This window comes from Schistocerca americana, chromosome 3 (genome assembly GCF_021461395.2).
Source record: "Schistocerca americana isolate TAMUIC-IGC-003095 chromosome 3, iqSchAmer2.1, whole genome shotgun sequence".
NCBI classification, from domain to species: domain Eukaryota; kingdom Metazoa; phylum Arthropoda; class Insecta; order Orthoptera; family Acrididae; genus Schistocerca; species Schistocerca americana.
The window spans coordinates 725960732-725979315 of NC_060121.1; the positions used below are offsets into that span (position 1 = coordinate 725960732).

Here is an 18584-nt window from a genome sequence, read left to right on the forward strand (position 1 = left end):
GTCGTAGTATTTTTCTCGAGAAGGAAATGTATGATAAACAGCATTGCTTGTTACAGTTGCATTTGTATTCCTCAAAATACAACAGTGTGTGTGGCACACAGTGCTTAGTTTGTGGGTATCATTAGTCCTCTTATCTACTTGTGAGTCGTAAGAATAATGGTTGTTCATGAGTTTATGTGACTCTTAAATTTTTCGATTTAAGAATAAGGGTGCACATAGAATGTTAGAACCAGATGTCATTCGAATATTTGATTATTACTTATTTAGCGTATGGCTCGTAACATCACAGTAAAAATTACAGTAACAACACGATTAAAAAAAAAAAAAAAACCACATAGGTATAAACAGAACAATAAATAACAGTTTGTATATCAGGACACCACCAATTGTAAATTTACACTCACAGAAGAGCAATTGATGTTTTGATAAAATTGCATAGCAGTTATTTGTGTATACTGTTGCAAATGACATGCTCACAGCTGAGTTTCAAGATGGAACTTTCTAGTTTTTAAACTACAAGTAATAGCTCACAACTCTTGATAATCAGTTCTTTCTCATGCGAGCTGTTGTCATATTGTAATTCCTTGATGGTACATCTTTCAAAAGTTTACCATAAGCTACTGTAACAGAAAACTGACTTAATCAACTAGTTACCATCCTTAAGTTCATTTGCTGCAGATAGTATCCACAAAGAAAGCTAATCTGACTGAAACGATTCATTCACTTCACGTATCTTGTTATGTGTTTGAAGAAAATTACTGAACCAAATTTTAAAAGCTGTTCTTGGGTACATCCTTACTGGCATACTAATGTAAAATCTGTCACTTTTATGGTGTTTAAAGAGTTGAAAATGTACCCTGCTTTCCTTCATTTCTTTTCTGAGGACATCATTTGAAAACTTGGGGCTGAAATGTCAAAGGGAATGGGGAAAATTTGCAGTGTGAATATTTGATTTCCCAACACCATCTCAATAAATCTGAAAGAAAACAACTGATCATTACTGGGAATTATGAATTGTACTGAATTATACTGATAGCTTAGACAGAAAGCATACCAGAGTGGCGAATCTGGATCAGTATTTTATAATTGCAATTCATAATATTAGCTGTTTCAGGTAAACATCGATTGTTGTTGTTGTTGTTGTTGTTGTGGTCTTCAGTCCTGAGACTGGTTTGATGCAGCTCTCCATGCTACTCTATCCTGTGCAAGCTTCTTCATCTCCCAGTAACTACTGCAGCCTACATCCTTCTGAACCTGTTTAGTGTATTCATCTCTTGCTCTCCCTCTACGATTTTTACCCTCCACGCTGCCCTCCAACACTAAATTGGTGATCCCTCGATGTCTCAGAACATGTCCTACCAACCGATCCCTTCTTCTAGTCAAGTTATGCCACAAGCTCCTCTTCTCCCCAATTCTATTCAATACCTCCTCATTAGTTATGTGATCTACCCATCTAATCTTCAGCATTCTTCTGTAGCACCACATTTCGAAAGCTTCTATTCTCTTCTTGTCTAAAGTATTTATCGTCCACGTTTCACTTCCATACATGGCTACACTCCATACAAATACTTTCAGAAACGACTTCCTGACACTTAACTCTACACTAGATGTTAACAAATTTTGCTTCTTCAGAAACGCTTTCCTTTCCATTGCCAGTCTACATTTTATATCCTCTCTACTTCGACCATCATCCGTTATTTTGCTCCCCAAATAGCAAAACTCCTTTACTACTTTAAGTATCTCATTTCCTAATCTAATTCCCTCAGCATCACCCAACTTAATTAGACTACATTCCATTATCCTAGTTTTGCTTTTGTTGATGTTCATCTTATACCCTCCTTTCAAGACACTGTCCATTTCGTTCAACTGCTTTTCCAAGTCCTTTGCTGTCTCTGACAGAATTATAATGTCATCGGCGAACCTCAAAGTTTTTATTTCTTCTCCATGGATTTTAATTCCTACTCCATACTTTTCTTTTGTTTCCTTTATTGCTTGCTCAATATACAGATTGAATAACATCGGGGATAGGCTACAACCCTGTCTCACTCCCTTCCCAACCACTGCTTCCCTTTCATACCCCTCGACTCTTATAACTGCCATCTGCTTTCTGTACAAATTGTAAATAGACTTTCGCTCCCTGTATTTTACCCCTGCCACCTTCAGAATTTGAAAGAGAGTATTCCAATCAACATTGTCAAAAGCTTTCTCTAAGTCTACAAATGCTAGAAACGTAGGTTTGCCTTTGCTTAATCTATTTTCTAAGATAAGTCGTAAGGTCAGTATTGCCTCACGTGTTCCAACATTTCTACGGAATCAAAACTGATCTTCCGCGAGGTCGGCTTCTATCAGTTTTTCCATTCGTCTGTAAAGAATTCACGTTAGTATTTTGCAGCTGTGACTTATTAAACTGATAGTTCGGTAATTTTCACATCTGTCAACACCTGCTTTCTTTGGGATTGAAGTTATTATATTCTTTGTTAAATCTGAGGGTATTTCGCCTGTCTCATACATCTTGCTCACCAGATGGTAGAGTTTTGTCAGGACTGACTCTCCCAAGGCTGTCAGTAGTTCTAATGGAATGTTGTCTACTCCGGGGGCCTTGTTTCGACTCAGGTCTTTCAGTGCTCTGTCAAACTCTTCACGCAGTATCGTATCTCCCATTTCATCTTCATCTACATCCTCTTCCATTTCCATAATATTGTCGTCAAGTACCTCGCCCTTGTGTAGACCCTCTATATACTCCTTCCACCTTTCTGCTTTCCCTTCTTTGCTTAGAACTGGGTTTCCATCTGAGCTCTTGATATTCATACAAGTCGTTCTCTTTTCTCCAAAGGTCTCTTTAATTTTCCTATACGCAGTATTTATCTTACCCCTTGTGAGATAAGCCTCTACATCCTTACATTTGTCCTCTAGCCATCCCTGCTTAGCCATTTTGCACTTCCTGTCAATCTCATTTTTGAGACTTTTGTATTCCTTTTTGCCTGCTTCATTTACTGCATTTTTATATTTTCTCCTTTCATCAATTAAATTCAATATATCTTCTGTTGCCCAGGAATTTCTACTAGCCCTTGTCTTTTTACCTACTTGTTCCTCTGCTGCCTTCACTACTTCATCCCTCTAAGCTACCCATCCTTCTTCTACTGTATTTCTTTCCCCCATTCGTGTCAACTGTTCCCTTATGCTGTCCCTGAAACTCTGTACAACCTCTGGTTTAGTCAGTTTATCCAGGTCCCATCTCCTTGAATTCCCACCTTTTTGCAGTTTCTTCAGTTTTAATCTACAGTTCATAACCAATAGATTGTGGTCAGAGTCCACATCTGCCCCTGGAAATGTCTTACAATTTAAAACCTGGTTCCTAAATCTCTGTCTTACCATTATATAATCTATCTGATACCTTTTAGTATCTCCAGGGTTCTTCCATGTATACAACCTTCTTTCATGATTCTTAAACCAAGTGTTAGCTATGATTAAGTTATGCTCTGCACAAAATTCTACCAGACGGCTTCCTCTTTCATTTCGTAGCCGTAATCCATATTCACCTACTATGTTTCCTTCTCTCCCTTTTCCTACGCCTTAATTCCAGTCACCCATGACTTTTAAATTTTCGCCTCCCTTCACTATTTGAATAATTTATTTTATCTCCTCATACATTTCATCAATTTCTTCATTATCTGCAGAGCTAGTTGGCATATAAACTTGTACTACTGTAGTAGGCGTGGGCTTCGTGTCTATCTTGACCACAATAATGCGTTCACTATGCTGTTTGTAGTAGCTTACCTGTACTCCTATTTTTTATTCATTATTAAACCTACTCCTCCATCTGGCCTCTCAACAGATACCCCTCCGTTGTGGTTGCACCTAAGGTATGGAAGTGAAACATGAACGATAAATAGTTTAGAGAAGAAGAGAATAGAAGCTTTCGAAATGTGGTGCTACAGAAGAATGCTGAAGATTAGATGGGTAGATCACATAACTAATGAGGAGGTATTGAATAGGATTGGGGAGAAGAGAAGTTTGTGGCACAACTTGACTAGAAGGAGGGATCGATTGGTAGGACATGTTCTGAGGCATCAAGGGATCACCAATTTAGCATTGGAGGGCAGCGTGGAGGGTAAAAATCGTAGAGGGAGACCAAGAGATGAATACACCAAGCAGATTCAGAAGGATGTAGGTTGCAGTAGGTACTGGGAGATGAAGAAGCTTGCACAGGACAGAGTAGCATGGAGAGCTGCATCAAACCAGTCTCAGGACTGAAGACCACAACAACAACAACAACAACAACAACATGCCTACACTCCATACAAATACTTTCAGAAACGACTTCCTGACACTTAAATCTATACTCGATGTTAACAAATTTCTCTTCTTCAGAAACGCTTTCCTTGCCATTGCCAGTCTACATTTTATATCCTCTCTACTTCGACCATCATCAATTATTTTGCTCCCCAAATAGCAAAACTCCTTTACTACTTTAAGTGTCTCATTTCCAAATCTAATTCCCTCAGCATCACCCAACTTAATTAGACTACATTCCATTATCCTTGTTTTGCTTTTGTTGATGTTCATCTTATACCCTCCTTTCAAGACACTGTCCATTCCGTTCAACTGCTCTTCCAAGTCCTTTGCTGTCTCTGACAGAATTACAATGTCATCGGCAAACCTCAAAGTTTTTATTTCTTCTCCATGGATTTTAATACCTACTCCGAACTTTTCTTTTGTTTCCTTTATTGCTTGCTCAATGTACAGATTGAATAACATCGGGAATAGGCTACAACCCTCTCTCACTCCCATCCCAACCACTGCTTCCCTTTCATACCCCTCGACTCTTATAACGGCCATCTGCTTTCTGTACAAATTGTAAATAACCTTTTGCTCCCTGTATTTTACCCCTGCCACCTTCAGAATTTGAAAGAGAGTATGCCAATCAACATTGTCAAAAGCTTTCTCTAAGTCTACAAATGCTAGAAACGTAGGTTTGCCTTTCCTTAATCTTTCTTCTAAGATAAGTCGTAAGGTCAGTATTGCCTCACATGTTCCAACATTTCTACGGAATCCAAACTGATCTTCCTCGAGGTCAGCTTCTACCAGTTTTTCCATTTGTCTGTAAAGAATTCGCATTAGTATTTTGCAGCCGTGACTTATTAAACTGATAGTTCGATAATTTTCACATCTGTCAACACCTTCTTTCTTTGGGATTGGATTCTTCTTGAAGTCTGAGGGTATTTCGCCTGTCTCATACATCTTGCTCACCAGATGGTAGAGTTTTGTCAGGACTGGCTCTCCCAAGGGTGTCAGTAGTTCTAATGGAATGTGGTCTACTCCCGGGGCCTTGTTTCGACTCAGTCTTTCAGTGCTCTGTCAAACTCTTCACGCAATATCATATTTTCCATTTCATCTTCATCTACCCCTTCTTCCATTTCCATAATATTGTCCTCAAGTACATTGCCCTTGTACAAAACACATAATGAGATCATATCCATGTACCAATACACAGTTAACTAGTGAGAAACATGTATTTAATTACACATTATCTAAGGGAGGAAGATCTGTACAATATTTTTTTTGTATATTATGAGTGAATAAAATTGGTGTGATGGTTCCAGCTATTTATTTGTTTCATAACTTCGTACATATTCATGGTTACTCACATTTTAAATCATCTGTGCAGCACAGTGTAGACCAGCCTATTGAGAACTCACAACAAAAGCCAGAAAACCAGTAGTGAGCTACAAACTATGCTACGGTGTTGACAAATCGGATCTATATTTCTTTCTTATTCCCATTCCTGCTGCTTGTGTCTTGAGTGTTCCTGCTGCTGTATTCAGCAAGGCTGTAATAGTAAATACATGGCTATTTCTCCACAAGACCAACAATATTACTATTGAACGTGGAATCATTTCTTATTTTCATGGGTACAGGAAACAACAAAAGCAGGCACTTTCATAAACTGTCACTAGCACAGACATGACATGTGGCAAAAGTGGAGAATGCCACATTCATCTGGCAGTGACGTGGCATGCCACACAAGTCAGCTGTGTTGTGTCAGTTCAGCAGCCACTTCTCCATTGGACTGTGTTTGTTCCAGCTCAAGTTGCAAGCTAGGTGCATACCTTGTGCCTCTCGATGCCCAAGTCCTCTTGCTACCTCCCTCTGGTGGGTGACCTACCTACGAGCAAAGTCGAGAGTTCAGGTCTACTCCTCCTTTTATTTTGTAAACGACATACCATATGTATGCTAAAAGTATCACTCTGATGGAAGTGTGAAGATAAGAACTCGTGGACGTCTGCCCGGCTCAGATTATCATCTACACGAGAGTCTGCTCTTTTTCCACACTTATCACCACTAGCCCCTTGACGTCACTTGACAGTGATGTGTATCTGCCCAGATGATCCCCTATGTTGCTCTTGCTTTGTCAGGTATAATTATTATTGTAGTGTTAGTTCCCCTCTGAAGTAAATTCAATAAACTGAGTGAAGACCATGCAATAATATTAATAGCTACTTAACCATTACTTATTCAGCATACACTGTGAGCAATAATGATGCGTGTAATCTACCATCACAGTTAAAAAAATACGTGGGGGGAAAAAACTAGTGCATGTAACTTCTTGCTGTGGCATATTGGCTCGCAGGTGCAAGCGTGTATGTCTGCCGTGTTTTATTTGGTCCATGTTGAAGTGAAGACCATGCAATAATATTAACAGCTACTTAACCATTACTTATTCAGCATACACTGTGAGCAATAATGATGCGTGTAATCTACCATCACAGTTAAAAAATGCCTGGGGGGGAAAAAACTAGTGCATGTAACTTCTTGCTGTGGCATATTGGCTCGCAGGTGCAAGCGTGTATGTCTGCCGTGTTTTATTTGGGCCATGTTGAAGTTCCACGATGTTTCGATGAACTGTCTCTCGTCACCTTCTGGCAGGCCGAGGATTGCTTCGTCATTGCCACTAACAATGTCTTTTGACTCTTAGCAGATCATTTTGAGCCCAAAACAGAGAAGTTGTTTGAACGTATACTCAGTACAACTTCTTCAGATGTAGTGGGGAATTCTGAACAAGTTGATGGAATAGCCGTGGGTTCACCACTTGCCCCTGGGATTGCCAATATCTTTGTGGATCACTTTGAAAAGATGGCACTAAAAACTGCGCAGCTCGAACATTAATACTTGTTTCATTATTCGGATGACACTTTTATTTTGTGGAAACATGTCAGACTGTTCTGGATGAGTTCCTGGTATTCTAATAAAAAGAAAATCAGACGGTACTGTAGGACACACAGTTTACAGATCTGTACCTACATGCAACAACCTGTTATCATCTGCACCAGTGGTGCACTATTGTAACAACTCTACTTCACAGGACATTGTGACAAAGTCAGTCGCCCAGCTGAACTGCAACACCTTACAGATGTAATTTGCCAAAATGGGTACACTGAAGTGCAGATTAGACGTGCATTCAAGAAAACAATCGACACAGCTGCCTGCAAAGAATGCTTTGTTGTGAAGAAGCTATACAGAGCCTATGGTTCCTTAGCCAGGTTACAAGGCCACTCAATAAATGCATGCTGTGAAAGTGTCTAGCGGCGGCAGTGTAATGACCCACTTTTTAAGAATGTATGGTGTAGCCTTCACCTCGTAGCTGGCTGCAGGTGGTGACTGATACTGCTTGTCTAAACTGGACAGTGTATGTTTGAGCCAAGCTCATCATTGTTTCTGAAACTTCAGCACTTCTGTCTCCTAAGTCACAACAGAACGAGTTGCAAGGCATGGGCATTGGGCAACCACGACATCACTGTCTCGGTGATCCAATCTTTTCTCCGTCAATGATTTCACAGTCCTGGCTGTGCCCTAATGGTGTAGCAATTTTGCCATCCAGAATCTGTGGGCGACTACTACTTCCTTGGTGTCAGCATAATCTGCATATAGCTTCTTACACAAGAACATATAACTGTCCCTGTTACTCAGGTATATTGTGTCACCCATGTTACACCACCACCTGCTAAGGTGGTCATGAGATTTTGCCAGCAGCCACTGCTCCATTGGAGCACCTCAAATTGCAAGCTATTTCTGAGATATAGCAGTGTACCTATGTTTCATCAGTGATCACAAACTGGTACGAAAAATCTTGTTGGTTGCTCTCAACCTGCATTAGACAAGTCCATTCTGATGTGTTTCTGATCCTGTGTTAAAGAGTCACAGCTCCCATATAGAAGATAATTTTCTCATATCCAACTCAACTGTTAAAATGTGATATAGCTGTTCAGATAACACCCGTACAGTTTCAGAAGTTTCTCGCATTTTATCGGTGATCCTCTATGACCATTTTATGTACTTTTGCAATAATTTCCGGGATAATAACACATCTTGTGCAACCACTACGTGGATCATCGTCTAATATACCCTGACCAAATTTAAACACGTTGGTCCACTTGACAACAGTTGAACATGAAGGAACAGATCCCTCAGTGTGTCCTGAAAATCAAAATGAATTTTCTTTGCTTTTGAGTCATCCCATGTCAAATCAGCGCAGGTGCCGACCTGACCCTCTTCAATTTTCATAAAATTTGGTGTGTTTATTGCGTATGACAAGAGAATGAAAAATACCAAATTACAGAATTGTAGTGCAAGTATGACAAGAGTAAAAAATACCAAATTACAGAATTGTAGTGCACGTATGACAAGAGTAATGGCCACTCAAAGTTCTAAAAATGTGTGGAATATTCACAAAAATGGCCATAACTTCTGTTCTAATAAAGCTTTAACTGTGAAACATGTAATTTTGGAAAGGTATTGAAACAAGCTTTCCATTGATATACAAGTTTGTCATATTCGAAGAATGTACACAATTAAGGTCAGTGACCTAGACCTTGAATATCTGAAAACGCCGTCTTCAAAATTGACGAACAAAAGATATTAGCTTCTTTATGTTACATTATACAACACAGTAAAAAATAAAGTTGGAATGATAATGGGATTAGGAGATATAAATTAATATGTATGGCCATGTGCTGTGTTAATGCAAAATAAATTGTGTTCAGATTGCAACAATATGACACAAAGCACTGAAAAACATGTTTATTGCTAAAAACGTTGTGTTGTAACATAGCTTAGTAATTTAGTACAGTCAACAGGCCAATAGCAAGTGTTTATAATATATGCAAGATCACACACCACAGCACCTGGCCTTCAATAATGCAAAAATATGACACAGCGATCACAGTTTAACACAGGTATGGAAGGTGTGGTAAACAGGTTCAGATTTACAGAAACAAATATGATAAATGTATCATCTAGACTTACTATACCTCAATACTGTGAAGCAACATATAACAGTTGTTGTGCATTTTTTGGTGAAAGGAAATACGTTCACCCTGTTGCCGTTCTCACATCAATCTTTGTAAGAATGTCCTCCTTGTACACAGTTAAGATGGCAGGTTTCTCGGGGTGTACATATGAAGGGGAAGGCCCTTGAGGATGTAGGAAGCTAACTGAAACCCATTGGTATCTTCATTAATATTCAAAACACCAGTGACCTCCGTACAGGCATGCAACAAATCCTGTGATATCACCGGCAAATGCTAGTTAGAGATTCATTTCTGATGTCAGGGAAACTGGAGAAAGCTTTCATTTGGATATTGTAATGGCCAGTGGGACTAAACACTGTAACTTGTGGGTACCTGCAATTGTGTGAATTTGTGCAAACTGCTCTTGAAGGAGAGATACTTCTTCATTATACTCAAATTGTTCTTCGTCATACTCACTGTTAGCTGTATAATGAAAGTGATGCGTTGCAATGTTCTTGGGGTACCATTCAAACAACTGTCTGGCTGCCATTATCTTAAGAGTTGTAGTTGCACTGCAGACTGGTACGGACAGCAAGTCTCTTATGATACCAGCAATACCATCACAAGGTTCTCTGCCATGTGATATGCCAAAGAAATGCCACTCTGCAGAGACATTGAAATCAGCCTGATGAAAAGTTATGTTGGCAAAATTATTGTGTTTCTTATAGTGGGCTGCAGCATTATCTGAGAAGTAGTACACATACTAGTGTGTTGTATGGAAATGGGATCTCATAAAACTAACCCAGTGACGTTGAAAAAGTGAATAATCACTCTGTCATGTTTAAGGCATTCTGATATTATAGCAAAGGAAAAGTGATCAATTGTGTGATTTTCTGGATGTTTATAACAAACAACAAATGGATGAATAGTGGCCTGTTCCAATGAAGCCTCTACACCTCTTTTTGCAGGACAAATGCGTAATTTTCTGCAAAATCACTTATTACAATTTATTCATTATTGCCAAGTGTGTCTTTCAGGTGCTGTAGAAATTCAGACTGGTGGGTGACTGTGAAGGATAGCAACAGAAGCTTTTTTCTTTTTTAATTTGTCTGCAAGGTTTTCCAAGAAGTTTTCCACAGATGATAAACATGTCTGTAGAGTTGTTCCATCTGTACATGTGCACAGTTTATATGTTATTTTATCAATTTCATTAATGTCAAACAATTCTTGTAGGTGCGTCATAAACCTGGGCAGTTTTCACATTTTGACATATAGCATTTTGGCTGTGCAAGGTTACAAATGATACGAGCTAGACAGTGTTTGTGGGTGCTAGATTGATAGTCTAACGTGTCAACTCTTTCAGTCTGGAACCTTCTGACATGAGCTTCACATTTTGGTGAATACTGCAAACACACACACACACACACACACACACACACACACACCATGTGTACCAAGCAGATTAAAACTGCGTGCCGAACTGAGATGTGAACTCAGGCCATTTGTCTTTCATGGGTGTTTCATTCTGGAAACATCCCCCGGGCTGTGGCTCAGCCATGTCTCCACGACATCCATTCTTCCAGGAGTGCTAGCTCTGCAAGTTTCACAGGAAAGTCATTCCATGTCGAATCAACACACTTTAAATAAAAATTTTACCTCACCCTCTTAGATTTTGCTGAAAGTTGGTATACTTATAGCGGGTGCTGAAACTAAGAAAAATACCAAATTTCAATTTTTTACCTCAAAACATTCCTGAAATATGGTCATGTAAACTTTTCAAAAACTGGCCAAAAATGTGTGAATGGACTTTTTTTAAATTGCCCTAGGAGCTGCCCTAATTGAGCTAGAGAACTGGGAAAGGTGTCATTTTGCAGCATTTTTCATGCTCTTTCCAGTGATAGACAAAAAACATAGCTTCTAATTAATAACCTTATTCAAAATTGTAATTAATATTTTGATTTAATTTTTTTTACAAAAAGTACATAATTGAAAATTTTCAAAATATTTCCACAACTACTTCATTCTGTTGTAAATCACATGGCAAAATATAAATGTGGGATGATGATGGGTTCATTGTAAAAAAAAATAAATTATTACGGACTCTTTGTTTTTCACTAATGGCCCTTGTTTGACCAAACTGACCTTTACGGTAGTACGTCAGTAGAGGACCGTATACATAGGGCTTGATGTCTGTACAATAATTCAGAAACTGGAGCCATTGTTGAGATGATGTAGTCTGCATTGTTACCTTCTAAGGCTTTGTGTGCCTACAGCATTAATGTGCACTGTGGTTTTAGTGCAAATCAGTTGTTTCCTCTGTTGACCAGTCTGTATCTATTATATTTAATAGTTCATTTTCAAGTAAATCTATACATTGCAGGACGGTTTATAAGTGGTTTTTGTATAAATATGGAACCAAGTAAAAAGTGCAGTACTGTAAGAGTGCAGTGTTGTAATCCATTGAAGAAGTCAAATCATTTTATTAGAGACAGAAAAAGACTGAGAAATGTCACAACATGGATGCCCAAATTATTTCCTCAAATACCATGTGGTGCCAAGATTTGTGATAAATGTAGGAAAGATGTAACCAAATTGAAAAATACACCAGAGCCCATCGGTGATGAAAGTGTTGAAGAAGAATCTTCTGAATCAGAGATAATCATCTGAGACCAAGACCCTGACTTCACTCCAACTTCAGTAGCTGTTAAAACATTTAACACAACACTTCAAGAACTAGGTGAGTCCCCAATTGACAAGAGAAAACTAACGTCTAGGCATTACGCCAAATCAAAAGTGAAGAAAATCTCATTAATGACACGTAAACTTTTTGTTGCTCCTGAAACTACTTCGTCAGATACTGATACTGATGAATCCGTTCTTGAAAATCTTAAAAGAAACTTTAAAAATTCTATAAGTAGAGCAAAAAAACTAATGATTCTTACAAGTTTACCTGAAAAGTGGAGTCAGGAAAATAATGAGGGAATTTAATGCTCCTAATTACATTGTTCGGCAGGCCACAAAAATTTTGAAAGAGAAAGGATTCATGGAAGGTCCAAACTCAAAACCAGGGAAGTGTTTACCAACAGAAACTGTCAAAACTGTACATTCATTTTATGAAAATGATGAAGTTAGCAGGGCAATGCCGGGTATTAAAGATTGTGTGACAATTACAGAAACAAGTGGAAATAAAACAAAAATATCAAAAAGACTTATTTTGTGTAACCTTAAAGAAGGTTACGAGCATTTTAAAGAGAAGTTTCCTAACATAACAATAGGTTTATCTAAATTTGCTGAGTTGAGACCAAAACATTGTGTATTAGCTGGCCGGAGTGGCACACACACTGTCTGCGTGTGCACAACTCACCAAAACATAAAATTAATGATAAAAAATGCCAAACTAAATACAGTAACAAACAGCAGCTTAGACAGTTATAAGCAGTGCATTGCAAAAATGCTTTGCAACCCATCATCAGTTGATTGCAACATGGGAAACTGAATACTGCCCAGGAGAAACTGCCATACGTAAAATTTTAAAAGACTCTTTTCATGAAAACTTAATTGAACAAGTTCAGTTCCGACAGTGGATGTCAGTTGACCAATGTAATCTGGAAATTGTTCAGAAAACTTCTGAAGAATTCATAGATTTATTTTGTAGTAAGATGTCGACTTTGATTCGGCATGACTTCATTGCCAAGCAACAACAAACATTCCTTAACTCCACAAGAGAAAACCTTATGGAATCTGAATTTGTTGTCATATGTGATTTTTCAGAAAATTATAGTATAGTTCTACAGGATGAAGCTCAGAGTTTCCACTGGACAAGACAACAGATTACCATTCATCCTTTTGTCATATATTACAAACAGGGAGACAAAATTGAGCATATGAGCTTTGTCATTGTTTCTGATTGCCTGGAGCACAATACAACTGTGATTTACACCTTTCAAAAGAAGCTAATTTCATATCTAACAGATAAATTTCAAAAGATTCCAAAAAAGATATACTATTATTCTGACCGTTCTGCTGCTCAGTGTAAAAATAAGAAAAACTTCCTGAACCTTTGCCTTTATGAGGAAGACTTCAACATAAAAGCTGAGTGGCACTTTTCAGCCACAGCACATGGGAAAGGGCCTTGTGATGGAGTAGGGGGTTCAGTAAAGAGACTGGCAGCTCGTGCAAATTTCCAAAGGCCATACCAAAGTCAGATCCAAACTGCACGAGGTCTATTTGAGTGGGCAGTAGATAATATCACAAATGTTGACTTTGTATATTCCACTCAAGAAAACTACGCTGCTTCAGAAATATTCTTAAAAAGCCGACTTGAAGAGTCATTGACATTCAAAGGAACACAGCAATTTCACACTTTCATTTCCAACACTACATCAAAATTAATAGTCAAATACTTCTCAGGTGATATGCAGAGTTGGGAGAGGGATGTAACTACATGACCAGATAAACTGAAGTTACAAGATGTATCAGGCTATGTCACCACTGTATATGGCAGAAAGTGGTGGCTTGGGTACATTTTAGAAAAAAATGAAGAACTTGATGAAGTGAAAACAACTTTTCTTCATCCATGTGGACCAGCTAAGTCCTTCTCTTATCCTGCACATGCAGATGTCCTGTGGGTGTAGTTGTGGATGTTCTCACAAAAGTGAATCCATTTACTCTGACAGGGAGAACATACATTCTTAATGAAAGTGATGTAAACCAAACCCAGTCAGCTTTATTAAAATGTAATATGTGAAGTTCCAAGACAATTTATTGGGAAACTACTTTCAACTCAAAACTTAATTTTTGTCTCAGGTTAGTGAATGTATATTTTATTGAAAGTTGTTTCAGAATTATTGTTAGTACCTATTGTGTTAAATTTAGCTATGTACAGATACCTGTTGCTCAAAAACAAGCATTACGTATTTAATTTGTTTAATAGTTTAATTTCAAACATCATGGACCAGAACTATTGTGTATATACTTGTACTTATTCATACTTTATTTCAGTTTGTAGTTAAATGCTCAATTTCTTTTTTTGTTATATCGGTTAATATACTGTTAGTGAAGTTGTATTAATAAGCAATCAACTTAATTATAAAATTTGCTGATTAGTTTTGGTTTAATAAGGTGATGTTTTGATATTTCTAATACTTTTTTTGCTTACCTTTCAGTATATTTTAAAGAAATTCCTGTTTGTTAAAGGTCAATTTGGTCAAACTAGGGCCGTTAGTGAAAAACAAGAGTCCAGAATAATTTTTTTTAACAATGAACCCATCATCATCCCATATTTATATTTTGCCATGTGATTTACAATAGTATGAAGTAGTTATGGAAATATTTTGAAAATTTTCAATTATGTACTTTTTGTAAAAAAATTAAAATTAAATAAAAATATTAATTAGTATTTTGAAAAAGATTATTAATTAGAAGCTATGTTTTGTTTTATATCCCTGGAAAAAGCATGCAAAATGCTGCAAAATGACACCTTTCCCAGTTCTCTAGCTCAATTAGGGCAGCTCCTAGGACAATTTAAAAAAGTCCATTCACACATTTCTGGCTGGTTTTTGAAAAGTTTACATAGCCATATTTCGGGAATGGTTTGAGATAAAAAATTGAAATTTGGTATTTTTCTTAGTCTCAGTGCCCACTATAAGTATACCAACTTTCAGAAAAATCTAATAGGGTGAGGTAAAATAGGTGTGTTGATTTGACATGGAATGACACAGGAGAGCTTCTGTGAAGTTTGGAAGGAAGGAGATACGGTACCGGTGGGATGAAAGCTGTGAGAAGAGCGCGTGAGTTGTCCTTGGGGTAGTTCAGTCGGTAGAGCACTTGCCCGCGAGAGGCAAAGGTCCCATGTTCAAGTCTCAGTCCGTCACGCATTTTAATCTGCCAGGAAGTTTCGTATCAGTAACATTCTGCTGCAGAGTGCAACTTTCACTTTGTGTACCAGTTGCACCAGCCAAAACACAGTTCTTTGGTTACAACTGGCAGAATTTTGATAATCCTATTTTTAGTCCTGGGTGTTCATCTTTAAAAGCCTGATGCAGTTTGTGCTGGTTTCCCAACACTAGTCGTTTTTGTTTATGAGTCGTGGAATCATTTTCCTTCAACAAAATCTTTCTTACCAGGCAAACTGGAGCTTATATTGTCTTTGTTGTTGAATTCTGTTACACCATTCACAATTTGTTCATTTAAGACATGTTTACATTTTGGGCTGGTAGTTGCTAAAATACCACATTCTTTGACTAATTGTTTCGCTTTTCTCACGAAATAGTTAGAGGCTCCAAATTCATTTTCAGTCCTTTGAATGCTGCCACTTTTTGGAAGAAGTGTCAGAATTTGGATCTTCTCACTGTTTGTCATACTGTTACTAAACTTCTTTTTCAATTGCATGATCATTTCAGATTCAACATTTGTTTCATAATCTGCATTTTCTTCCACAACAGGTATGTATTTCCTTCCGAATTCCTCATAAAGTTGTTCAAACTTATTCTGCGGGTCCCCATCTTTTTCACTGAGGACTCGCTAAGAGGTACCAAACTATCATCTAATGCATCTAAAGCAACTTTTAAGGCTACAGAAGTGTCTCAAGCAGCATTTCACGTGGAGTACTTGGATGGTGTCTCTGAACTTTTTTCTTGTTGATGAGGGGTCATAGTTCTCGACTTCATATGTGATGTCTGACAAGTGACAAGATGTATGATACAGACCAAAAAGCTCTATATTAACTTTTCAAATAGTCCAGCATTCTGCACTGGTGCAAAAATCTCTACCAAGTGTTGCGGGCCGTTATCTCACTGACCGCTACTTGGCGTTATAGTGCATTTGGTCCTTCTTCTTGGCATCCACAGTCCATATGTGAGCCAGCTGTTTTGCATCTTTGCTCCTGGTGATCGGATGTTTTACATAGTCATTCTGAGTATTGTTCGGTTGAAACTGGAGAAGTGTATCCATTGTCGTTTTGACCTAGTCACTGGTGTCTTTCTTTGCTATACCCAAATGTCGCAGTGAACAGAATTCTCTATCAATTTCTGTTCAGCATCAACATTCATCCATAGAATATCTTCCTGTGTCTTATTTAAGAGTTCTATAAGGCCATTTGTCTGTGGGTGGTAGGCCGTTGCCACCTGTGGGTGATATCGCAACATGAAATTACCTCTGATACTAGTATGCACTGGAAAACTTTTCCACGATCAGAGATCATTACATAGGGTGCTCTGTATTTCAGAATGATTTCTTCTGCAAGGAAACTTGCAATTTCAATAGCTTTGGTGTGCAGCCCAGCTTTAGTGACATTGTAGCAGGTGAAGTAGTCAGTGCTGGCTATTATCCATTGATTCCCGTTTGTCAACTGTGGTAACTTCCCACAAGAGGTTGATTCAACAGTGGAATGGCACTGCTACAGGCAGAATTGGTATCAGCTGCGTCAAAGGTAATTGCGCCACTTGCTTCAGTTTTTGGCGTTTCTTACAGTGGCTTACAAAGTCTAATGGATTGGTAGAGACCTGGTCAGTGACACCTGCATCTGATTTTGTGTACAGTCTTCACGAATGAGATGATGAGCAACCATCTTTGCCCTATTGGATCATACTTCTTTTATATAATGTTGTGATTATTAATTGGAGTTCTCCTTTGGTTGGTTCCTACTTCAAGGCCTCAGTGGTTTTTAGCAATGCTGGATCTTCCCTCTATTCAGCAGCACTGTCATTTAATGCAGCGGTGACTGACATTTCATTCATACTACTGTGTTCTGCCAAAGGATTCCTCGAAACATAGTCAGTGTCCTTGTGTTTGCATCCACTTTTCTATACTACTGTGGCCTTGTGAACCTGAAGCCTCAGTAGTCATCTTGCCAGTCCCCATTATCAGCCAGCATAGGAGACTTGTGGTCTATAACAACAGTGGATGGTTTGCCAGGTAGATACAGCCACATCTTGTTGATTGTCCAAGAAAAAACGGGACGCTCTTTCTCGGTTGTAGAGTAGTTCCTCTTGGATGGACTCCAGCACCATGAGCTAAGGTGCCCCAGGAGTTTTATTTGATGGGAGCGAAAAGTCACTTTCCAGATTTGGGGGAGAGCTGCTACCTGCATGCACTCCATCATGGTTTCATGTGGCTTAGATGTTGTCCAAAGGTCTTTAAAAATGATGTCATCCAGTTAGTGAAGACATATCATCAATTTGAGGTGGTGAAGCAAGTTGTCCATTGTATGCTCGAAAGTGGCTGGATCATTACATAGTCCAAATGGTGTAATTTAAACTCATAGAGGCCATCAGGTGTTCTGTAGGGAGTCTTTTTTTGCTGGTCAGCCATGATTTACCGCTAGCCTCCTCTTCAACCTCGATTTGCCACTAGCATGTCTGCATGTCCAAAATTGAGAGAAGACTGCTGCTTTCAAGGAGTCTAGGGTTTCATTATTGCATGGGAATAGATGGACATCTTTTTTGTGATTTTGTTCATTTGTTAATAGTTGATGCGGTAAGGCAATATGCCATCCTTCTTCTTCACAAGGACTGCAGGAGAGGACCAAAGACCATCAGTGACATCACCTTCACTTGCTACTTAATTGTGTGTTGTTCACCAGATAACAGCCTGTAAGAGTGCTGGCTAATTGAGATATGATTCCCAGTGTCGATACAGTGTTTTACCATGGTCTGCTTGGCCTGTTCTTTTCTCTCCTTTAGATTTAATAGCATCCAAAAATTGGCACAAAGTGGCTAACACTTGCCAGTGTCATTCCTTGGTCAGACCAGATCCTTTTGGTAGTTTGATAGTAGCTTCCTCCACTGTGTTGTCTATAATGGAAATGTAGCAAAACTCTTTGTTGATGGCACTGAGCTGCACATCCTGGACTGGTCTGGTTGTTCCTATGCATATGCCTTTAGGGGTGCATTGCGACTGCTTGTGACAGTTAGTGATCCAAAGTTTTCCTTGACCACTTGAGGTGCTTATCATCACATGACTACAGTCTATTAAAATGACAAAATCAAAGGACTGTGTTCAGTAATTTATAGTTATTCGTGCAATAGATGTTCCTGTCAGCTGGACACATTTCCCATTTTTGACTTTCAGCTCAATCATTTTGTGTCACTAAATATAGTCTTCTTTAGCTGGTGACGGTAAGCATTCAACATTACACAGGAAAAGAAGCCCCTGAGTCGACTAGTACCAGGACAGGATGGGTGTCAACAGTGATGTTGAATAGAGTCCAGATGTCCTGGTAACTGTCACCCCAGAAAAATTTTCATCTGTGGTGTCTCACCTCCATAGATGGCCACCTTGCTTAGTTTTCCTGCGTTT

The 18584-nt window shown here is 38.6% G+C and overlaps 1 protein-coding gene across 3 annotated transcripts in view; it reads left to right on the forward strand.

The window, feature by feature from the left end:
- The window catches only part of LOC124605601 (breast cancer type 1 susceptibility protein homolog), a 267314-nt gene that overhangs the window by 26046 nt on the left and 222684 nt on the right, over positions 1-18584 (forward strand). The window lies entirely within an intron of this gene.